Here is an 11,351-nt window from a genome sequence, read left to right as displayed (position 1 = left end):
GAGGAGAGTGAGGAATGACAACAAAACCCTAACTTAAGGATATATATATACACCTAGAGTCATCTACCAGGCTGGGTTTGGCTTTTCCAAACTGGGTTGGCTTGGCCTTTTAACTGAGGCGGGTTTTTGTAATACAACGGCCTCTGAAAGTAGGAGTATTAAAAGAGGCGATCATCATAACAACTGCCGCCGCACTGGGGCCGTCGCGCTGCGCTGGCGTGCTGGGGCCACCGCGCAGCTCCGCGACATGGCCGTCGCGCCGCTCCACGGACCCGCTTGGCCGCCGGCACATGGGAGAGAGAGCAGGTAGGAGGGTGCCGCCCCAAACCCGCTTGGCCGCCGGCACATGGGAGAGAGAAAGGGAGGGGAGGAGAGGGGGAGGTCAGCCGACCGCAGCACGTGGGAGATAGAGGATGGGAGGTCGGCTGGTCGGCGTGCGTGGGAGATAGAGGGAGGGGAAGAAATTAAGAAAACCACCCTCATGGCGCGTGCGGCGGCAGGCCCTAGGCACGGCGCGGGCAGCACGGTGGCCCCAGTGTGGAGCAACGCGGCGGCCATGTCACGGAGCTCGCCGTGGCCTGATCCGCGAGCCCCGTGGCCGGATCCATGAGCCCTGAGGCTGGATCCGCCGGCGGTCCGCCGCATCAGGGCCTGCTCGCTGCCTGCCGCCGCACTGGGGCCACCGCGCAACGCTAGCGTGCTGGGGCCACCACGCAGCTCCGCGACATGGCCGCCGCGCCGCTCCCCACGCAAGGCCGCCGTGCTGCCCGTGCCACGCCGAGGGCCCGCCGTCGCACGCGCCATGTGGGAGGGGAGGAGGGGGAGGGACGGGAGAGAGACGGGGACGGGAGAGAGACAGGACCGGAGGAGAGTGAGGAATGAGAAGAAAACCCTAACTTATATATATATATTTATTTATTTATTTATAAGGAGAGTATATTCTGTGGCCAGCTATAGAATAAGTTATTTTGTGGCCGCTCTATCCTACGCACCAGATGCACCTGATTTCCCCGGACGGTCGCTCCCCCTCCCGTCCAATCCGGCGCGGATGCTTCGCCTGTTCCATTTCCATTCGCATGCGAGCCAACAGACCAAGGTGAGCGAGCCGCTGTGTTACAGACTGCACGAGCCGGCCAGCTTTTTTTCTATTAAATGACCGTGATTACGATGCATTTACTTCATGCATGCCGCCTATTACTGCCTACACGGTGCATGTGAGTGTGCTACGGTATTTTTTTTTTTTTGCAGGCGTGCATGCGAGAGCCCAATGGTTACAACAATGGCTCTAGTAATATGTCAGAATTCAAACAATTTGCAGTACATATGAATTACGACAATCTCTAAGTAATATACATCAGATCAGATTTATTATATGATGTATTATATGATGAGTTACGATAGGACACAGCTTTACCACTAATTTGATAATTTTGGACAGATTTACTATTTGTTTGTATTGGCAGTCAGTATTACTATCAATTTACTATAAACTATTGTCATCAATTTACTATAAAGTCAGGTACATGTTATAATTCAATATATAGAAATTAGGATGGAGGTGGCAACAATTTGGCGTCAATTAGTTCCCAAGGACAATTTGGCAGTATACAAATAGATCATTTTACCATGATCTAGTTACTAGAACCGATATGTGCAGTTGTATGTGTCATAATTTACCATAACCTGATTTTACCATAATTTGGACTAGGCACGATTTAGCGTCAAGGTGCTCTGAGGGACCGCATGATGTAACACATGGCAAAACAAGAGCAGGATATAACACAAATTATAGTATACCATGGCACATCAATTTGGTGAATCGCAAGACATATATATCCATCCATTTTTTTTCCAAAGAATGAAACAGAAAAAAGATATGAGACAAGATACTAGGTCTCCATTTATTTAATTTGAACACCACGACATCAAGATCTTGTCCTGTGCGCCTCAAGTCTGGCTGGAAGCTTCTTGACCTGTGTTTAGTGGGTTGTAAGGCACGAAGAAGAGGAGCTCTGACCTAATTTGATGTGGCCCCTTTTCCTGGATTTGTAGTGAATGAAAATTAGAACAACTGTACATGTATAATAACAAGTAGGACTGAGCAAAAACGGAAATACCACATATGGCTATAAGAAAGGGAGCTATAGCTTGCCAATAACATAGTGATCCACATAAGTCATAACTTTGTTTTTGTCTACTGGACGCACTAATCCAGAGTTTACAGTATAGATATGGTGGATTACCATAATACATTAAATTTTTCGAGATACAAATAGGAACAACAAGGTTCAAGTATATTGTACAATAATTTAGAAACATCGCACACTAATGGACATTAGCTTTTTCTAGCCAAATACAAACATTAACAATATACATTTACATCCGGAATTTGAGATAATCATTTAGAGCTTCTCTCATTCAGTGGCAGCTGGTTTTGAACTCAGATCAATGCACAATTCCCCCGTTGGCTGCTCGTAGGTGAGCTCATCTTGCACAGAACTCGACAGAAAGGCCTCATCACCTGAAAACTTCATAGTAACAAGGGGAATAGTAAATAATACATTGATTTCAAATTTCTAATACTTACAGGAATCACAACATTGATTGTCGTAATTTCTAACTATGTTTTACGATAAATATATTTCAGATAAGCAATTAGCATGAATTTGCTGAAATATTGACCAAGTTCCAACACAATTTAAATTTTCGTTCCGTGGTACATAAGGGCCAGATCCAGATATGGTGAAATCAGCTTATAGTAAACTATATGGTTAATTTGCTGCAGCGAAGCACAACGAAGGTCTAGTAAAATTACTAGAATTTTCTATAGTCAAATTATGAAAATTTAGGAAAATAAATTTGTAAATGGTAATAAAATTACGAGAATTGAGTGGTAGCAAATCAGCATTAATTATCTAATAACTATTTAGATTAGGATATCATTCCAAAAATTAGTTTTGCCCAACTAAGGAAACACAATGGAGTCAGCACTTCAAATCAATAGAAGAAAAACAAGAGGTACGGTATACAACCTGGTGCCACAGTCAAATTATATTATAAGGATGCAACAACAACCATCAATTCCTTGCGGGAAATCATATGAACGGAAAAGCACTAACAATGGATGTACAGTGACAGAATAAATCAAACCCAAGGGCAATCAGCTACGAATCCAAATAGGAATCAGATTGATGTTAATTCCAGGTATGGACTTTTACAGTTGCTTACCTTAGAATCTTTGTCTCTGCTGATCTAGGAATGCCCATTCAGAACGGCGCACAGATGGCAAGAGGGCAACAGCCATGCCCGGAGCATCAAATGAGATAAATTAGAAAATTTTTATTTAGCTGCAGAAAGGCCCACAAATATTATAAACAACTCTAACAAAATCTGTGACTAATACAGGTCATAAAACAGGAAACCAAGCTTCACATCTCAGTTACATGTGCAAATTTTCTGTGCGACAGCTAATGATGGAAGATATTATAGAAGTGGATTTCTAGTATATCTCATGACTATGTTAAAAGATTATTGCATAGTTCCGCCACACACAAAAAAAAAGAGAAGGAATTGGACAAATCCTAGTGACATGCTAACTGCAATATACCTTTTTGCTCTACTTGGAGATCCCTGGTGCTATCGACATAATTAAAAAAAGTAGTATATTATATGGTTAATTGACCACAGTGTAGCATCAATGAAGGTCAACTAAATTACGAGAACTATGTACTATGCATCCTGTTAATTTACTGTAAGAGCAATCAAGCGTTCAAAAATTTAGTTGGTACCTAAAATCTGTGCAGCATGGTACATGAAGGTTATCTGTTCCATTAATCCTTCATTCTACATCTGAAGAACCAGATTAGTTCAAGGATCTACAAGGCCTAAGTGATTTAATGGACAAATTTACCATAGGAAAACCTCGATTTTCAAGTAGTCCGGAAAAACACAGTATTAAACTAGATGATGCATTTGCAAGAGTGAAAGAACGCTGAAGGCCTAGTGATCTGAATAAAGAAATTGTTTTTTCCATGGCATCTATAGGGAATCACGAACGCCAAAAGTTGATGGCTGGATGCAGCTATGTGCGGCAGCTCACCGTAGGATCTTGCGACGGGCCACCAGTACACCAAAGAACAACGGCCCCTGCGACACAGCAATGATGCTCCCGGAGGACGGATGCCGTCAGCCGATGCAGCGTAATGGATTCGAGGTCACCGTTGAGACTGGAACTTGGTCGCATCTACGAGGGATTTAGGCCTTTACTGATGGCGATTGAAGGCAGGGGCTCTCCGCTTCGATCTGCACTCAGAAAATTAAATTGGGAACGAATTAAAGAAGATCAAATGAGTAGAGACGGGATTTTCTCTCAATCATACCTAGAATTGTGTGAAGTCATACTGCTCCGCCTGCTAGCCTCGTTCAGTCAACTTGGAGCTAGCTTGAAAAGGGGATCTGGGGGTTTCGAGGTGAGGACACGAGCAGAATAGGAATGTAGAAGAACGACTGTTTATCAGATTCAGAGTTTTACCTCGCTGAGAAGCTCTTACACGATGCACGGGAGGAACAACGACGGTGACGCGAGTGGATTCGAAGCCGCAATGAGGGGAGGCAGCATCATTATCGCCTCCCAAGGCGGGGTTGGGTTGGAGCGGCGCAATTTGTCCGCAAGCCGCGACTGGGCGGAGCGCTCGGCTCGCTTGATTGCTTTCGAGCCGAGCCACGATGGGATCCACCAACTGTGCAAGGGGCAGGAGACTGGTCCGTCGGTGCCAGGGTGGGTTTGGCTTTTCCAAACTGGGTTGGGCTTGGCCTTTTAACTGAGGCGGGTTTTTTAATACAACGGTCTCTAAAAATAGGAGTATTAACAGAGGCGGTCATCATAACAATGACTGCCTCTGTCAATTGATTTTCTAAGGCGGTTTTCGTAACCGCCTCTGTTAATAAAAAATGACCGCATCTGTTAATGTTGGACATTAATAGAGGCGGTTGTTTATTGTGCCCGCCTCAGAGCTTTTTTTTAAATGCCTCGCTTAATCCAGAATTGTAGTAGTGGTGGCCGCGTTCGTGCCCCGCACCGCCGCCGGCCGCCTTGGTCACGCGCCCGCCGGGTACGCCGGATCCTGGCCCTTCGCGACGTGCCCGCCTGCGTCCGCCGCCGGGGCCCCCGCTCGTCCGCCGCCCTGGGCGGTCGTGGATCTAGCCGGCGCCGCGGGGGTGGGGCAGATCTAGCCCGGCCGTCGTGCAGGTAGGAGGGTGCCACCCCGAACCCGCTTGGCCGCCGGCACATGGGAGAGAGAGAGAGAGCGAGGGGAGGAGAGGGGGAGGTCAGCCGGCCGCCGCGCGTGGGAGACAGAGGGGGAGAGGTCGGCTAGTCGGCGTGCGTGGGAGAGAGAGGGAAGGGAAGAAAGAAAGAAAACCCTAAATGTGCATACATATATATATATATATATAGCCCTGTCACACCCCCAAAATTTCAATTTTGGGATGTGAACATCTTTTCGAATGTATTTATCCATCTTCTAAATATTTCGAGAATTTTTCAGATTTTCTGGCAATTATTCTTATTTCCCTTGAGCTAAATCTATTTAATGGAAAAGTTGTACAATCTTTTTCATGAGATTCAACGATCTTAATTGAACTTTTGATCCCCAAACTATATCTCAGATTTTATCTCAAAATTTTGAGGTTAAATTCCTCTTCTTCTCCATTTTTTTCTCTCTTTTTCACCTTTTTCTTCTTTTTCCCGAATTTCTTTTTTTTCTCCTTGTCGGCCCACTCTTGTTTGCCCTTTTCCTGGCTGGTCACGATCCATGGGCCCCGCTCTTAGCCCTTGAGGCCACACGTCCTCACGTTTTGGGCTCTTGGCGCAGGAAGCCAGGAAGCCAACGCCGCACGCAACCCTTGTTTTGCTGCCACCTGCATGACCCCAGGCCTCGTGCCCTTGTCTTGCCGCCGCCTGCCTCGCCCCTACACCTGCGTCGCCCTGCTGATCTACCGCGTGCAGTACCGCCGTCATCTCGATCGCCTCTCGATCCTCGTGCAGCAGCACATCCACGGACTCCGCAGAAGCTTCACCGTCACCGGCTTAAACAGAGCGTCGCCGTCGGAGCTACTCGCTCACGCGACGCCCCCTGTACCACCGCTCGAGTTTGCTCGCCAGACCAGGATGACGCCGCTCTGATCGATCTGGTCGAACAGACCACCGGCGCCTCTCTCCGACCGCAAGTCCGGCTTCTACGATACGTCCTCATGGAAAGTAAGGTATAAAACAGAAATCGCAGGTCGTTCTCAGTAGCGTTGTTATACCTAGTCGTGTTTCATAATTAAATTTAGAATTAATTTGATTAATGACTATTGAAACTAGTTTTTTAATTAAAAACAAATAGAGCTCTACACCGATTTTATAATCACTGCTAAATTGATTAATGCCAATATAAATATGTCTTTTAGATAACTTGTTTAGTTCAACCACGGATCACAAAGTTTCACGTTTAGATTCTCACATGCATGTCTTTTATTTACTAGTTAAAAAGTTAACTGATTTAATTTATATTGTAATTTGATAAATAAAATATAATTATATTGATCTCGTCTTTACAAATGTAAATTGATTTGAGTTAACTCCAAAATATCCTTTACATGTGTTTTCTTATGTAAAATAAATCCAGCTTATAGTTTTCTTTTCTACTAATATATAAATCTTTCTATAACTGTGTCTATTCAACCGTAACTCCGTTTCCAGTGCTTCTGGCGTTCTGCGAGCGTAGCCCCGAGCCCTCTCTCTTAGCATGTTCTTGTAATGCTTTTCTTCTGTTTAGTGCTATATTCTTAGTTGTGCTTGTTTTGCTTGTTTCTTGTATGTTTGTGCCAATGCTTGTTACGAGTAGAAGGAACACAGTTCGAGAGCTGTGAAGATGAAGATCGAGATGCAAGAAAAGTGTTGAAGACTCTGAGCAGTTATTATACGGATTGAAGGCAAGTATATTCCTTGATCATATTTTGTCCTAATAACTTTTATTATACGCTTGCATGCATTAAATTGATGGGTACCTATTATCCTTATTGTTTATCCATGTCCTTGAATAGCCGGATTATTTTTATAAAATCTTTTGGGTATAATGCTTAGTTGCTGAACAATGGTTAAGGGTGGTTTACAATAATGAACTTGAGACATGAGACTTTAATGCAATACTCTTTTGAAACAATATGATGAATTGGTGAACTTGATTAAAATCAATCATGGAGCGACCACCCAGGAAAACAGCACAATCACAAGGACTACATGGCTCTGGTCTTGGCTGATTAATTAGATTTCTCTAGTTTGTTAGTAACTTACCGAAAGGCGCAAGGGGGGTGCCTGGGTTCAAGAGTGGTACGCTGCTTGCCAAGGGTGTACGCATTTATTTGGTTTTTGTCATGCCTTGGGGGAGGTACACTCGCCCAGGTGCTAAAACCTCAGCGGGCTACTACTTGTTAGGAAGTCTTTGTAAAGGACTCGTAGCGTCCCTATGCAATCACACCTAAGGAAGTGTGGTATTGTGCTTAGCTAGCACAACATGGTTGGGTCCAAAGTTCTTTTGAACTTTTACGCGACTTGTGGTGAAAGTGTGCAACCTCTGCAGAGTGAAAACTGGTATATCAGCCGTGCTCACGGTCAAAAGTGGCTCGGACCCTCACATGTCTATTTAATTGAAATCATTGTTTAATTCGGATACTTAAGTGGTCCCAAGCTTTTCATACATAAACGTGGGATGCTTTTCATACATGCTAGTAAATAGGTTGTTAATGCTCAACTATTATTAAAATGCTTACCGCTTATTCAGCCAGCCTTATTCCTTGATTTAACCTTGCATGTCATTTATTTTCCAATATACTTTCTGAGTACGACATGTGCTCACCCTTGCTATAACCACACTGCTCAGAAGAGAAAGTTGCTTGAAGTTTGCTGAAGATATTGCTGAGTTCTAGACGCATGCAACCCCGATCGATTGCCTGTGAAGTGTGGAGCCTTCGTTTCTAGTTGAAGCTGTGTATCTCTGATAGACCTTTTAATCGTTGTAATTCTCTTTTATGTGACATTGTTGCTCATTTTGCCATTACGATGACACTATATGTATGGAACTTGATCATGTCATACATATAGTTATGCATTCGATTTTCTTTTAAAAATCGGGTGTGACAAGCCCTCTATCGGGCCGCATCAGGCCTGAGCGGGATGGGCTATTTAACTGAGGTGGGCTTCTTACAAATAACCGCATCTGAAAATAGCAGTATTAATAGAGGTGGTCACTTTAAGGTTGACCACCTCTGTTAATCAATTTTGTGACGGTTTCGTTAACTGTCTCAGTTAATAAAAGATGACCTCCTCTGTTAATGCTAGACATTAACTGAGGTGGTTATTTTCAATGTCCACCTCAGAGGAGTTTTCAAAAGGCCTCTGTTAATGATTTTTTGTAGCAGTGCCAAATGTCCCATCATAGTAAACATGTTCCGCCATCAGAGAGGTTCACAGGAGCTAAACCTTTGTATTTGTCTAGAAGTTTGATATTATCCCTCCACTAGAAAGATCATTTTTTTATAGCACTAGGAAGTCTGTCATGATTGTAATGTTTCAAACAATCAGGTTGACCCAGGGGATGTCTAATCTGTTGAAGAATTTATGCAATTTTTTTAGGAGAAGTGCCTCAATTTGTGTGGTTAAATTGATCACCCCTAAATCTCCTTCAGACTTTGGTAGACAGACCGTATGCCAAGCAGCTTTTGGTGGAGACTTCGCATTTAAATCTACCCCTCTCCAAAGGTAGTGCTTTCTAAACTTGTCGATTTGTTTAATCATTGTTTTGTGTAGCTTGAAAGTGCACATATAATATGTTGGCAATGCTGAGAAAACTACATTGGTGAGATGCACCCTGCCTGTTTGTGACAGGAAAATCGATGTGTTTAGCAAGTCTTTGCTCACATTTTCACACTAATGGCCAGAAATCTGCAACTTAGGCTGAGAGGAAGACCCAGATAAGTAAAAGGAAGTGAGCCAAGTGAACATCCAAAAGACTGAGCCAAGCTCACTGAATATGTTGGTTCCATGTTGATGGGAACTAACATTAACTTTGAGAAATTAACCTTGAGACCAATGTAGAGGGAGAACTGATTCAAAATGTCTTTGAGAGCTATTAGCTGGTTATCTCTGCATCCATAATGATCAAGGTGTCATCTGTATATTGCAATATAGGAAAACCCTTAGAATGGTTTAAAGGTATAGGCAGTGAAAGGAGGCCCTGATCTTTTGCCTGATTCAATGCTGATTGGATTAGGTCTGCAGCAAGTACAAAGAGAAGAGGTGAAAGAGGGTCCCCTTGCCTGATGCCTCTTTTGCAATGGAATGTTTTGCAAGGAACACCATTCAACAGTACAGAAGAGGTGCCTAAAGAGAAAATTGACCTCATCCAATGTAACAAAGTGCTGCCAAATCCCATGTGCTCCACGAAATCCACTTTCAGAATGATAATTTGTTTTTTGGAATGGTGATAGAGATGCATGTATTCAAAAGCCCAAGCCACAGAGTCTTGTATAGTTCTTGTATGAATAAAACCATACTGATTTTTGTGGATTAGATGCTGAATAATTAATTGCAGTCTGTTAGCTAGTAGCTTAGTGATCAATTTCGTTGAAGTGTTGAGTAGAGATATTGGTCTGAAGTCAGCTGCTCTCGAGGCGCACCACTCACATTAGGAATGAGAGTAAGGTAGAGCCATTGATGCTTTGTAAATAGATGCTACCTTCATAAAAGGCCATGCACAGCTCATAGAAGTCAAATTTGATTATGGGCCATGCTCTTTTGATGAACTCAGTGTTTAAACCATCTGACCCTGGCAATTTATCTGACGGGAGATCTGAACAACTAGATCAATTTCCTCAGGTGTGAAGGGTTCTTCTAAAAAGGCCAGGTGATCAGAAGATGACAAAAGCTCCCCCAAGTTCAGTTGCATACCTTGAAATTCTGATGTACTTTCTTTAAAGGCCTCGCAAAGAATAGCTACTTTGTCACTATAAAGAGATTTTAGATTGCCTGCATTGTCCTGAAGAGTTGTGATAAGGTTTTTCCTACTTCTGATTGTTGCAGACGCATGAAAGAATTTAGTGCCTTCATCATCAAATTTAACCCATTTTATAGTTCCTTGTGGTTTCCAATAAATTATTTGCTGGGCTAGTGCTTGAGCAATCCGTGGCAGCGACTTCCAGCCACGGCGCTTCCCTCCCCCTCCGGTGATCATCTGACTCCCTCTTCGTTCCTCTCCATGGCTTCTCCTGCACCCACATCTTCCCATGCTCTCTTGTTCGCTTTCAAGGTACAAGCCAAATTCGGTGTTCCTGTGGTTTCTTCCCAGCCTGATGATGCGGACAAATTTTGGCTCTTGGCCTCCTTTAGTCGTGCTGATTTTAGGTTAACGCCTGAATCAGTAGCCTAGGCTTTGTAACATGTTCTGGGAGGAGATGCCTCTCTTTTTGCGGTTGTTGAAGTTGAAGAGAGAATTTTAAGTTCATTGTTTTCTCGAAGTCGGTTGGCTTAGAAATCTACTCTCTCAGTTCTTTTGCCAACTCCTCCTTCAAAGTTTTCTTTCATCTCTAGAATACAAGAGGCTTTGACTTGGCTATATCATCCACCATTAAGGACAGTCACCCAATCTTTGAATGGGTGGAAGTCAAAATGAAGAAATCTCATCGTTCTTATGTGGATGCAGTGAAGTCTTTGTTTCATGGACGGAAAAAAGCGGATCATATTTCTGTGGCCATTGACAATGTCTTCTCGCATCTGCCTAGTGATCTTGGCAGGAGATCAGTTTTTTTCCAGATTGATTTTTCGTAATCACTCTCATGGTCATGCGAAGAACACGGCCATTTCCGGAAGCAACCATGCAGTTACCGTTAATGGGGTCAATTTGGACCTTAATTTAGGGTCTTCAAATTCAAACCAAGTTGTGCTCACGGGCGCAAATCAAGTCCCTTTGGGTACTCACTGTAAGCCCAATGGAAGTATCAGCCCATCCTTGTTGGGTAGTAGAAACAGTTCCAGATGCCTATCTTTTTCCCATTCTCAAGCCTCATGCACAAATAGAGTTCGGTCCTTTGCGTGTTTTCGGGTTGGGCACTGTAACATCCCTCAATTAGGAGTGCTAAACATGATTTGAAGATTCAAACTTGGTCAAAAATATCAAGCCCACGTGTAGCTTGCTCCCTCTCTCCCGTGCGTGCTCACCGTGGCCAAATCGACCACGGCGCCGCCCGCTCCGGCCATCCCAGCTCCAACCAAAGCCACCCCGAGGTAGAGCTCATCCTCCTCTTGCTTTTCC

At 43.9% G+C, this 11,351-nt stretch overlaps 1 long non-coding RNA gene across 2 annotated transcripts; it reads right to left on the bottom strand.

Moving 5' to 3' along the window:
- Nucleotides 1-2,129: 2,129 nt before the first annotated feature.
- On the bottom strand, nt 2,130-4,694 carry LOC120666146. 2 transcript variants are annotated; one of them, XR_005671592.1, is made up of 5 exons: nt 4,532-4,694; nt 4,380-4,455; nt 4,100-4,302; nt 3,229-3,347; nt 2,130-2,528 (listed from the first exon to the last, which is right to left on the bottom strand). It is a non-coding gene; the product is annotated as an uncharacterized LOC120666146 (long non-coding RNA). The 2 variants fall into 2 exon arrangements; XR_005671593.1 differs by having other exon boundaries at nt 3,229-3,252.
- Between the last annotated feature and the right edge of the window lie 6,657 nt (nt 4,695-11,351).

Source organism: Panicum virgatum, chromosome 3N, assembly GCF_016808335.1.
Source record: "Panicum virgatum strain AP13 chromosome 3N, P.virgatum_v5, whole genome shotgun sequence".
NCBI lineage: Eukaryota > Viridiplantae > Streptophyta > Magnoliopsida > Poales > Poaceae > Panicum > Panicum virgatum.
The sequence above is the reverse complement of the archived record's forward strand: the minus strand, read 5'-3'. Positions and strand labels throughout refer to the sequence as shown.